The sequence below is a fragment of the Hyperolius riggenbachi genome, chromosome 1 (genome assembly GCF_040937935.1).
Source record: "Hyperolius riggenbachi isolate aHypRig1 chromosome 1, aHypRig1.pri, whole genome shotgun sequence".
Classification (NCBI taxonomy): Eukaryota; Metazoa; Chordata; class Amphibia; order Anura; family Hyperoliidae; genus Hyperolius; species Hyperolius riggenbachi.
Genome location: NC_090646.1, coordinates 257,643,771 through 257,655,683, shown reverse-complemented (window position 1 = coordinate 257,655,683; position 11,913 = coordinate 257,643,771). Strand labels below are relative to the sequence as shown.

Here is an 11,913-nt window from a genome sequence, read left to right as displayed (position 1 = left end):
CACTTGAGGACCCACACTTTACCCCCCCTTAAAGAGTAACTGTCAGGCTGCAGAAGCTAATTTAAACCTCTATTATCCTGTGTTAAACAGTTTAGAAGGAAGCCATAAAGCCATTAGTGAAGATAAAAATCTCAGTTACCTTTGATGTGTGCTTATCAGCAAGGCTGTTATAGACCCATAAGGACGCAAGCCGCATACTAAACTGCAAAGCATTCTGGGGCCCTCCCCTCGGCTGCTAATGAGACGTTACAGCAGCTTGTAATCAGTCCAGCGCGTAGCACTGATAAATCTCCGGGCAGAGTACACTGCAGGAGTCAGCTATTGTTCCTAGCCACATGGCTCATTAATATTCACTGCACACTGTGTTGTTCAAGTACGAGCTTATCTGTGATCAGGAAGCAGGCAGGACATGACGACACATTTGACAGAAAAACATGGAGCCTGCCATGAGCTGTCAGGAGCATCTATCTCTGCATATACTATATACAAATTCTGTGAAATCCAAACGTGGACAGTGAAATGCATATGTAATGTAAGTACAGCCAATCTTTAGCTACTGATATATGTGTTTATTTTCTCTGAGACCTTATACCTAACAGCTCCTCTTTAAGGACCAGCGCTGTTTTAGCTGATCTGTGCTGGGTGGGCTCTGCAGCCCCCAGCACAGATCAGGGTGCAGGCAGAGCGACCAGATCGCCCCCTTTTTTCCCCACTAGGGGGACGATGTGCTGGGGGGGGGGGGTCTGAACGCTTCTGCCTGCCTGGGTGTTGCGGGGGGGGGCACCTCAAAGCCCCCCTCTGCGGCGAAATTCCCCCCCTCCCTCTCATCCCTGTCCCCCCTGGCAATCTGGGCTGCACAGGATGCTATCCGTCCTGTGCAGCCAGTGACAGGCTGTCCCCTGTCACATGGCGGCGATCCCCGGCCGCTGATTGGCCGGGGATCGCCGATCTGCCTTACGGCGCTGCTGCGCAGCAGCGCCGTACAATGTAAACAAAGCGGATTATTTCCGCTTGTGTTTACATTTAGCCTGCGAGCCGCGATCGGCAGCCCGCAGGCTATTCACGGAGCCCCCCGCCGTGAATTGACAGGAAGCAGCCGCTCGCGCGAGCGGCTGCTTCCTGATTAATTAGCCTGCAGCCGGCGTCCTGCAGCTGCCACTTTGCCGACGCGCGGTATGAGTGCGCGGTCGGCAAGTGGTTAAAAGCCATTTTTTCTTTGCATTTTTTTAAATCGATTTTCTCAAAAACTACAAGTCCAATTTGAAATTCTTTTTTTCTGACTTGTTCCCATGGAAATACAGAATCCATGCCGTTCGTATCGGCGGGACGTTCATAAGTCGAACGTTCGTAAGTTGGGGACTACCTGTACTTATAATAACCTATTTATGCATTTTTTTCATCACATGTAATAACTTGCCCGTTTTAACCATTTAGAGAATCAGCATTTTTAACTAAACTTTGATTATTCAGAAATTGACATCTTTTTTCTACTGAAATGTTTCATAAAACGTATACATACTATATTACAGGTGACTGGGAAAAAAAGCATACCCGGACAAAGGTCTAAAAAGAACAAGTATTTATGAAATCCACCATTGATTACAGATGTGTAAAAAAAATTCTGGAAACTACATTGTAATGTCTGTTTGATAATAAAGTAAACTACTCACCCAACTATCTTGTAAACATAATTTTGTAAAAGCAGCTCATGTTTTTTTAAACTGAAATGCATTTTTCCTGTATCGGTAATGTCCAAGTCAGACAATCAGAAAATTACTTATTTAATGATTTATACAGGATCATAATTTCCGGCAATACTATAGAAATTAAACGGAGCCCGAGGTGATTAACCTATGGAGGCTGCCATATTTATTTCCTTTCAAGCAAAACCAGCTGCCTGGCAGTCTTGCTGAACTTTAGTAGTGTCTGTAGTGTCTGAATCAAACACATGAAACAAGCATGCTGCTAATTTAGTAAGATTCTTGTGACAAACATCTGATCTACCTGATTTGTCAGGGTCCATGGCTAAATGTATAACAGACAGTGGATCAGTATGACAGTCTGGCAATGGGCATTGTTTAACCACTTCCCGACCGCCTAACGCACAGGGGCGGCCGGGAAGTGGAGCCCTGAAGGACCGGCTCACCCACAGAGGCGGCGGTCCTTTTAGGGGCATGGGCGGAGCGATCGCGTCATCTGTGACGCGAACCTCCGCCTCCGCCTGGCTCCGTTCGCCCGCCGCAACAATCCGCCGGCCATACGGAAGCGCCGGCGGGATGTTAACCCGACGATCGCCGCAAACAAAGTGTATAATACACTTTGTAATGTTTACAAACTGTATTATACAGGCTGCCTCCTGCCCTGGTGGTCCCAATGTCCGAGGGACCACCAGGGCAGGCTGCAGCCACCCTATGTCGCACCCAAGCACACTGATTTCTCCCCCCCCCCCGCCCCAGATCGCCCACAGCACCCATCAGACCCCCCCCTGCCCACCCCCCAGACCCCTGTTTGCACCCAATCACCCCCCTAATCACCCATCAATCACTCCCTGTCACTATCTATAAACGCTATTTTTTTTTATCCCCCCCCGCCCCCTCCTGATCACCCCCCCACCCCTAAGATTCTCCCCAGACCCCCCCCCCCCCAGACACTCCTTCCCCTGTGTACTGTATGCATCTATCCCCCTGATCACCTGTCAATCACCCATCAATCACCCATCAATTACCCCCTGTCACTGCCACCCATCAATCAGCCCCTAACCTGCCCCTTGCGGGCAATCTGATCACCCACCGACACCAATAGATTGCCCGCAGATCCGACGTCAGATCACCTCGTGCAGTGTTTACATCTGTTATCTACCCTAAACACCCACTAATTACCCATCAATCACCCATCAATCACCCCCTATCACCACCTGTCACTGTTACCCATCAGATCAGACCCTAATCTGCCCCTTGCGGGCACCCAATCACCCGCCTACACGCTCAGATTGCCCTCAGACCCCCCTTATCAATTCGCCAGTGCAATATTTACATCTGTGCTTCCCTGTAATAACCCACTGATCACCTGTCAATCACCTGTCAATCACCCATCAATCACCCCCTGTCACTGCCACCCATCAATCACCCCCTGGTACTGTCACCCATCAATCAGCCCCTAACCTGCCCCTTGCGGGCAATCTGATCACCCACCCACACCAATAGATCGGCCGCAGATCCGACGTCAGATCACCTCCCAAGTGCAGTGTTTACATCTGTTATCTACCCTAAACACCCACTAATTACCCATCAATCACCCATCAATCACCCCCTATCACCACCTGTCACTGTTACCCATCAGATAAGACCCTAATCTGCCCCTTGCGGGCACCCAATCACCCGCCTACACGCTCAGATTGCCCTCAGACCCCCCTTATCAATTCGCCAGTGCAATATTTACATCTGTGCTTCCCTGTAATAACCCACTAATCACCTGTCAATCACCTGTCAATCACCCGTCAATCACCCCCTGTCACTGCCACCCATCAATCACCCCCTGGCACTGCCACCCATCAATCACCCCCTGTCACTGCCACTCATCAATCAGCCCCTAACCTGCCTCTTGCGGGCAATCTGATCACCCACCCACACCAATAGTTCGCCCGCAGATCCAACGTCAGATCACCTCCCAAGTGCAGTGTTTACATCTGTTCTCTACCCTAAACACTCACTAATTACCCATCAATCACCCCCTGTCACTGCTACCTATCAGATTAGACCCCTATCTGCCCCTAGGGCACTCAATCACCCGCCCACACCCTCAGAATGCCCTCAGGCCCCAGCCCTGATCACCTCGCCAGTGCAATGCTTGCATCTATTCCCCCCTCTAATCACACCTTGAGACACCCATCAATCACCTCCTGTCGCCCCCTAGCACACCTACCCATCAGATCAGGCCCTAATTTGCCCCGTGTGGGCTCCTGATCACTCGGCCAAACCCTCAGATCCCCCTCAGACCCCCTTCCGATCACCTCCCCAGTGCATTGATTGCATCTATTTTCCCCTCTAACCACCCCCTGAGACACCCATCAATCACCTCCTGTCACCCTTCTAGCACTCCTATCCATCAGATCAGGCCCAATACAACCTGTCATCTAAAAGGCCACCCTGCATATGACCGATTCCACAAAATTCGCCCCCTCATAGACCACCTGTCATCAAAATTTGCAGATGCTTATACCCCTGAACAGTCATTTTAAAACATTTGGTTTCCAGACTACTCACGGTTTTGGGCCTGTAAAATGCCAGGGCGGTATAGGAACCCCACAAACTGACCCCATTTTAGAAAAAAAGACACCCCAATGTATTCTGTTAGGTGTATGACGAGTTCATAGAAGATTTTATTTTTTGTCAACAGTTAGCGGAAATTGATTTTTGTTTTTTTTTCACAAAGTGTCATTTTTCACTAACTTGTGACAAAAAATAAAATCTTCTATGAACTCGCCATACACCTAACGGAATACCTTGGGGTGTCTTCTTTCTAAAATGGGGTCACTTGTGGGGTTCCTATACTGCCCTGGCATTTTAGGGGCCCTAAACCGTGAGGAGTAGTCTAGAAAACAAATGCCTCAAAATGACCTGTGAATAGGACGTTGGGCCCCTTAGCGCACCTAGGCTGCAAAAAAGTGTCACACATGTGGTATCGCCGTACTCAGGAGAAGTAGTATAATGTGTTTTGGGGTGTATTTTTACACATACCCATGCTGGGTGGGAGAAATCTCTCTGTAAATGGACAATTGTGTGTAAAAAAAATCAAACAATTGTCATTTACAGTGATATTTCTCCCACCCAGCATGGGTATGTGTAAAAATACACCCCAAAACACATTATACTACTTCTCCTGAGTACGGCGGTACCACATATGTGGCACTTTTTTACACCCTAAGTACGCTAAGGGGCCCAAAGTCCAATGAGTACCTTTAGGATTTCACAGGCCATTTTGCGACATTTGGTTTCAAGACTACTCCTCACGGTTTAGGGCCCCTAAAATGCCAGGGCAGTATAGGAACGAAGACACCCAAACGTATTCCGTTAGGAGTATGGTGAGTTCATAGAAGATTTTATTTTTTGTCACAAGTTAGCGGAAAATGACACTTTGTGAAAAAAAACAATTAAAATCAATTTCCGCTAACTTGTGACAAAAAATAAAAACTTCTATGAACTCACCATACTCCTAACGGAATACGTTGGGGTGTCTTCTTTCTAAAATGGGGTCATTAGTGGGGTTCCTATACTGCCCTGACATTTTAGGGGCCCTAAACCGTGAGGAGTAGTCTTGAAACAAAAATGACCTGTGAAATCCTAAAGGTACTCTTTGGACTTTGGGCCCCTTAGCACAGTTAGGCTGCAAAAAAGTGCCAATCATGTGGTATGGCCGTACTCGGGAGAAGTAGTATAATGTGTTTTGGGGTGTATTTTTACACATACCCATGCTGGGTGGGAGAAATACCTCTGTAAATGACAATCTTTTGATTTTTTTACACACAATTGTCCATTTACAGAGTTATTTCTCCCACCCAGCATGGGTATGTGTAAAAATACACCTCAAAACACATTGTACTACTTCTCCTGAGTACGGCAATACCACATGTGTGGCACTTTTTTGCAGCCTAACTGCGCTAACTTGTGACAAAAAATAAAATCTTCTATGAACTCACCGTACTACTAACGGAATACCTTGGGGTGTCTTCTTTCTAAAATGGGGTCATTTGTGGGGTTCCTATACTGTCCTGGCATTTTAGGGGCCCTAAACCGTGAGGAGTAGTCTTGAAACGAAATTTCTCAAAATGACCTGTGAAATCCTAAAGGTACTCATTGGACTTTGGGCCCCTTAGCGCAGTTAGGGTGCAAAAAAGTGCCACACATGTGGTATCGCCGTACTCAGGAGAAGTAGTATAATGTGTTTTGTACTGTTTTGTACTTTTACACATACCCATGCTGAGTGGGAGAAAGACCTCTGTAAATGGACAATTGTGTGTAAAAAAAATTAAAAAATTGTCATTTACAGAGATATTTCTTCCACCCAGCATGGGTATGTGTAAAAATACACCCCAAAACACATTATACTACTTCTCCTGAGTACGGCAATACCACATGTGTGGCACTTTTTTGCAGCCTAACTGCGCTAAGGCGCCTAAAGTCCAATGAGCACCTTTAGGCTTTACAGGGGTGCTTACAAATTAGCACCCCCCAAAATGCGAGGACAGTAAACACACCCCACAAATGACCCCATTTTGGAAAGTAGACACTTCAAGGTATTCAGAGAGGGGCATGGTGAGTCCGTCGCAGATTTCATTTTTTTTTGTCGCAAGTTAGAAGAAATGGAAACTTTTTTTTTTTTTTTTTTGTCACAAATTGTCATTTTCCGCTTACTTGTGACAAAAATTAATATCTTCTATGAACTCACTATGCCTCTCAGTGAATACTTTGGGATGTCTTCTTTCCAAAATGGGGTCATTTGGGGGGTATTTATACTATCCTGGAATTCTAGCCCCTCATGAAACATGACAGGTGGTCAGAAAAGTCATAGATGCTTGAAAATGGGAAAATTCACTTTTTGCACCATAGTTTGTAAATGCTATAACTTTTACCCAAACCAATAAATATACACTGAATGGGTTTTTTTTTTTTATCAAAAACATGTTTGTCCACATTTTTCATGCATGTATACAGAAATTTTACTTTATTTGAAATATGTCAGCACAGAAAGTTAAAAAAATCATTTTTTTGCCAAAATTCATGTCTTTTTTGATGAATATAATAAAAAGTAAAAATCGCAGGAGCAATCAAATAGCACCAAAAGAAAGCTTTATTAGTGACAAGAAAAGGAGCCAAAATTCATTTAGGTGGTAGGTTGTATGAGCGAGCAATAAACCGTGAAAGCTGCAGTGGTCTGAATGGAAAAAAAGTGGCCGGTCCTTAAGGGGGGTAAAGCCCACGGTCCTCAAGTGGTTAAAAGGAAATAAATATGATCTACTTCTGTGTGTGCAATTTCTTACTCAAATGATACATGAGGTTAAAGTGCTATGTAGGCTGCCATATGGATTTCCTTTTAGCCAGTACCAGTTGCCTGGCAGTCCTACTGACTTATTTGGCAGCAGATGTGTCTGAATCCTACCAGAAACAAGTAGGTGGCTACTCCAGTCATACTTACATCAGAGCACCTGATCTGCATACTTAATCAGGGTCTATGGCTAAAGTATTAGGGTCGTTTTTCACTGTGCATGTTGCGTTACATCGCAATAGACAATAATATCACATCCTAACTCTGTGCAGTGATATTTCTATGATATGTTCACCTGAAATTCAGTGGTGTGGTACTACGTGGGAGTGGTAAGATTGACCAATCAAAATTGGATGTGTGGCTGGTCAATATTACCACCTCCATGGAGGGCCAACAGATTTTGAATACCATGAGCAGATTGTGTAGGTAAGCTGGATGTGTGCGCCAGGCATTAGTCATAAGGGTGAGAAGAGGATGTGACTACATCCCCGGAGTAATTTCACTGTCACCCACCAATGTGACTATAATGTGCCGCAAGGGTCGTGTCTATGGTTGCTGTGGTTGGGTTTCCATAGTGGGAAACCCAGAGTTCGTGTTCTCCGTAGATCATGTTTCCATACAAGTATAGCAAAGAAGGTGGTAAGGCTGCATAAAGTGCAGTATGAGGCTTATTTCATATGAACAACTTAACACCAGGCATATAGAACTGTAACAAATTATGTATACTGCTGTTCTATAGAAAACAAAAAGTCACTAGGTGGTTAAAGGACCATTGTCGTGAAAATTGTAAAATTTAAAGTATGTGTAAACATATACAAATGAGAAATACATTTCTCTCAGAGTAAAATGTGCTATAAATTACTCTTCTCATATGCCGTTTTGACTTACAGTGGGTTGTAGAAATCTGACAGAACTGACAGGTTTTTGACTAGCCCTTCTCCTCATGGGGAGTGTAGTGCTTTATTTATTTTCAAAAGCCCATAGTGAATGGCAGTTGCTCCAGCCAACTGCCCAAAAAAGTGTGCAGCAAGAAGAGAGGCTGGTCAGCATAATTGTATGAATCCTTTGCAGGGAGTGTCTTCATAAAGAATAAAGACCATGCTGAGAATCCATCATGAGGAAATGAGCTGGTCCAAACCCTGTCGGTTCTGTCAGAATTCTACTACCTACTGTAAGTGACAGCAACATAGGAGAAAAGTAATTTATAGCTAATGTTACTCTGGATGAAAAATACCTCTTATTGGTATGTGTTTACATGTATTTTACATTTTGTCACTATAGTGGCCCATTAAAGCGGATTCGAGATGAAAATCTTACTATAACAAGTAACTTGTGTATATATGTTCAGAAAAACAAATAGCACCCTAATACTGCGCTCATATAGGAGTAAAATGTCCAAGTTTGACAAGCAATTAACCACTGATAGTCTAATATAGACAAATATAAACAGAAAGTCGTGGGAGCACTCTTCCTAGATGCGTGCACCATCAATCAAAGTCTCTTGTGTATGTAGATAAGCAGTGGCGTAGCTATGGAGCTAAGGGCCCCAGTGCAAGTTTTACATGGGGCCCCCTCAAGCACTCTATACGTAACAATTGATACGGCGCAACAAAACCTGCCAAGGTCATCTACTGTATTACAGCTGCAAGAAGGGGATGGGGAACAGTTTGTTAATGATTACTACTATTCATAGCATCTATAGAAGCATCTATAGAAGTGATTATTACCACCATAGGACCAATAAACCGCTTATACTTTGATTTAGGAAGGGCCCCATGGGGCCCCTCTGGTCTAAGGGCCCCGATGCGGTCGCTACCTCTGCAACCCCTATTGCTACGCCACTGTAGATAAGCGCTCACAATTGCTTGCACATCAGTAGAAAATAGATAAATGCAGATGGAATAAAGCCCCCCCTTCGGGGAAAAACTCACCGGACTTGGCTGCCTTCAGGGCCCGTTTTCGCCTCCGGGGTATTGGCCACCCCGCAGCCTCACTGGCAATCCACCATCTGATGTTCCAAGTCTGTTTAGGCAAAAAATAGGCTCCTCATAGCGTAAAAGTGTATGAGTTTTTATTTGGAGGCCAAACATATAAAAAGCAGGTATAAAAAACACTGCCTAGGCTAGGCAGGCAAAAGCAGATAAAATATATCAGCCACCTCCCCTTACAGTAGCAACCGCCGTGGGGTTACTATAATAGACACAGAGGGTGAGCTTGACGGCAGAGGTGTGCGCCTTGCCGGATGCTAAGCACTGTGTAACCCCTGCACCCCCTTATCTGCCTAAGTGGCGGTTGCTACTGTAAGGGAAGTGGCTGATATATTTTAAGAAAAAAAGGAACACAGCATAGTTATTTGTGTGCTAGGCACTGTACAAACACATGTCCATCTCATCATGTCCCACATGTCACTTCGGGCATCCTTTAAACAAACCTGTAGCCAGTTAAACCATCATTCTGCAGTTACTATACTGATTTAGACTGGTTGAGTACCATTAGCCACCACTTTCACAGAAATGGGATCAACTAAGAAGTCCAGTCATTGTAGATGGCAATTTATGGTTGCCTGGTGCCTATGAAAACAGAAACCTAAAGAACGACAATTATTTTCATGTAAATTAGAGGAGCTGTAGAATGCTCAAAGCAGGAGCAGAGGGCCAGATTCATCAAAATCAATGCAAGGAAAATTGCAGTAAGCAAAAAATTTAGAGGATGGCCAGGAAGACTTAGTGGGTTAAAGGGGCACTACGGCGAAACATTGAAGCATTTAAAATAGGTGCAAACATATACGAATAAGAAGTACATTTTTTTCCAGAGTAAAATGAGCCATAAATTACTTTTCTCCTATGTTGCTGTCACTTACAGTAGGTAGTAGAAATCCGACAGAAGCGACAGGTTTTGGACTAGTCAATCTCTTCATAGGGGATTCTCAGGGATTTATTTTTTTTCAAAAGCACTAAAAAACTGTGTAGTTAGCAGGGAAGCTGCCCAGCATCATTGTTTAAATCCTTTTTAGGGAATATCCTTATAAAGAATAAAATCCCCTATGGAGAGATGGACTAGTCCAAAACCTGTCACTTCTGTTACCTACTGTAAGTGACAGCAACAGAGGAGAAAAGTAATTTATGGCTCATTTTACTCTGGAAAAAAACGTACTTCTTATTTGTTTATGTTTGCACATATTTTAAATTTTACAATTTTTCGCCATAGTGCCCCTTTAAAATTCATCTAACTTACTTGGCTATCAAAAAATATACTTATTTTACTAAATCTGGACATACCTAAAAAGAAGTAAATCTGAGGAAGAGACAGACAAGATGAGGGATTTGGTTTTAAATTAGGCACTAGACATGCAGAAAAGGAACTGTTAGAAGCAGTACAGGCTCCAACAGTGAGAAATATAGTGCAAAGTATTGTGAAACCAGTTCAGGACTGTGAAATTGGAGAAGGTGAAGTTAAAATTTAGGAAATGAGATTGCACAAAAATAAGAATGTGCTTGACATTTTGCCAACATTCTGTAGATAAATCACTGAAAGAACCATTTTTATACTGACTTTTGTCCACTTTTAATTTCTGAGAATACTCAATTTCAATTCCCCTGAATATGAATGGGTATCTGTAGTAAATATACAGCAGTTTAGTAATAACTCCCTACAAATTCAGAGCATTCTACTTGTAAGTAATCAGTACAAATATGTTTTAACCATGTTACACACTTTTGTGATGTCTTAGAAAGTATACTTGATTTAAAAAAAAAAAATTGGGGGGGGGGGGGGGGGGGGTCTTTTATGTAAATGTATTATGACCAATGATTAGTTACATACTTGTACTTTGTATCTGTGAAGTCTCATTCCTACTGTCTGCTTGTTGATTCGCTGCACTTGCCAGCAGTAGATAACCGGCTGAGTCTGCCCCCTCCCTTCTGCCACCTTCAAATGTAAACATTTTTATCTCAGAGAGAAATGTAGTGGCAGAATTTAACTGTTTAAACTAGAGTAATAAAAAGTATCATCAACAGATTATGTAATTTTCACAGTTCACAGACTGTAAGCAGCACACATGACACACAGATATACATGTCCGGCAAGGTGAGATGACATTGTGCATTATTAAATAATGATATTTTAGTTTGTAGAATGTGCCAGACATGAGATCAGCCAAAGGAAAGTTTATTTCAAGTTTTCTTTATAGAAGAACAGCGCACAAAATAAAACCAAAAAGGCATGTTGTATCTATACTCTTTCAAAATGAAATACATATATTGTTATACATTAGTTTGCCTGTCACTGTGACGTGTGCGCAGTCACCCACCAATTCCTGTTCCCTTTGCTGCAGTTTACCATAAAGCCTCAGACCCTGAGGGAATCCTGAAGGCAGTCAGAACTGCAGGCAAAGTACCGTATTTTTCTGAATATAAGACGCACTTTTTCTTCCCCAAAACTGGGGGGAAAAAGTGGGTGCGTCTTATATTCCAAAGGTATGGTATTTTCGCCCCATAACATACTTACCGGATCCTGCCGCCGCGATCCTCGCCTCCTTCGTCTGTCCGCCGTCATCCAATGTCGCAGCAGCCGTCATCAGAGGGTCCAGCAATCCCATCCAGTATCCCCGCTCTTTAAGTGTCCAAGTCGCCGGCTCCTCTTCACTGCAGTCATGCTTGTATGCAGGCTCGCGGTGATCACGCGGTGATTACGCGCTGCCGGGGCCGCCTTCCTCCATAGTTACGGCGTCCTCTTCTTAGATACAGTGCCCTCTTCTGTGTGACGAGCGGCGCATATGCGCCGGGGTCACGCATGACGTCAGGCGCACGTGCGCCGCTCGTCACGCAGAAGGGGCACTGTAACTAAGAAGAGGACGCCGTAACTATGGAGGAA

At 44.1% G+C, this 11,913-nt stretch overlaps 1 protein-coding gene and 1 long non-coding RNA gene across 2 annotated transcripts in view; one reads left to right on the top strand and one right to left on the bottom strand.

The window, feature by feature from the left end:
• The window catches only part of LOC137504718 (N-acylethanolamine-hydrolyzing acid amidase-like), a 50,347-nt gene extending 48,673 nt beyond the window's left edge, over positions 1 to 1,674 (top strand). Inside the window, exon 12 of the mRNA XM_068233305.1 lies at positions 1,530 to 1,674. The gene's annotated coding sequence lies outside the window, so the exon portion shown is untranslated. The remainder of the gene's footprint in view (positions 1 to 1,529) is intronic.
• Positions 1 to 10,951, bottom strand: part of LOC137504731 (uncharacterized) — a 117,926-nt gene extending 106,975 nt beyond the window's left edge. The window contains exons 1-2 of the long non-coding RNA XR_011019506.1: positions 10,864 to 10,951; positions 8,973 to 9,063 (exon numbers count right to left, since the gene is read on the bottom strand). This is a non-coding gene — a long non-coding RNA (uncharacterized lncRNA). The remainder of the gene's footprint in view (positions 1 to 8,972; positions 9,064 to 10,863) is intronic.
• Between the last annotated feature and the right edge of the window lie 962 nt (positions 10,952 to 11,913).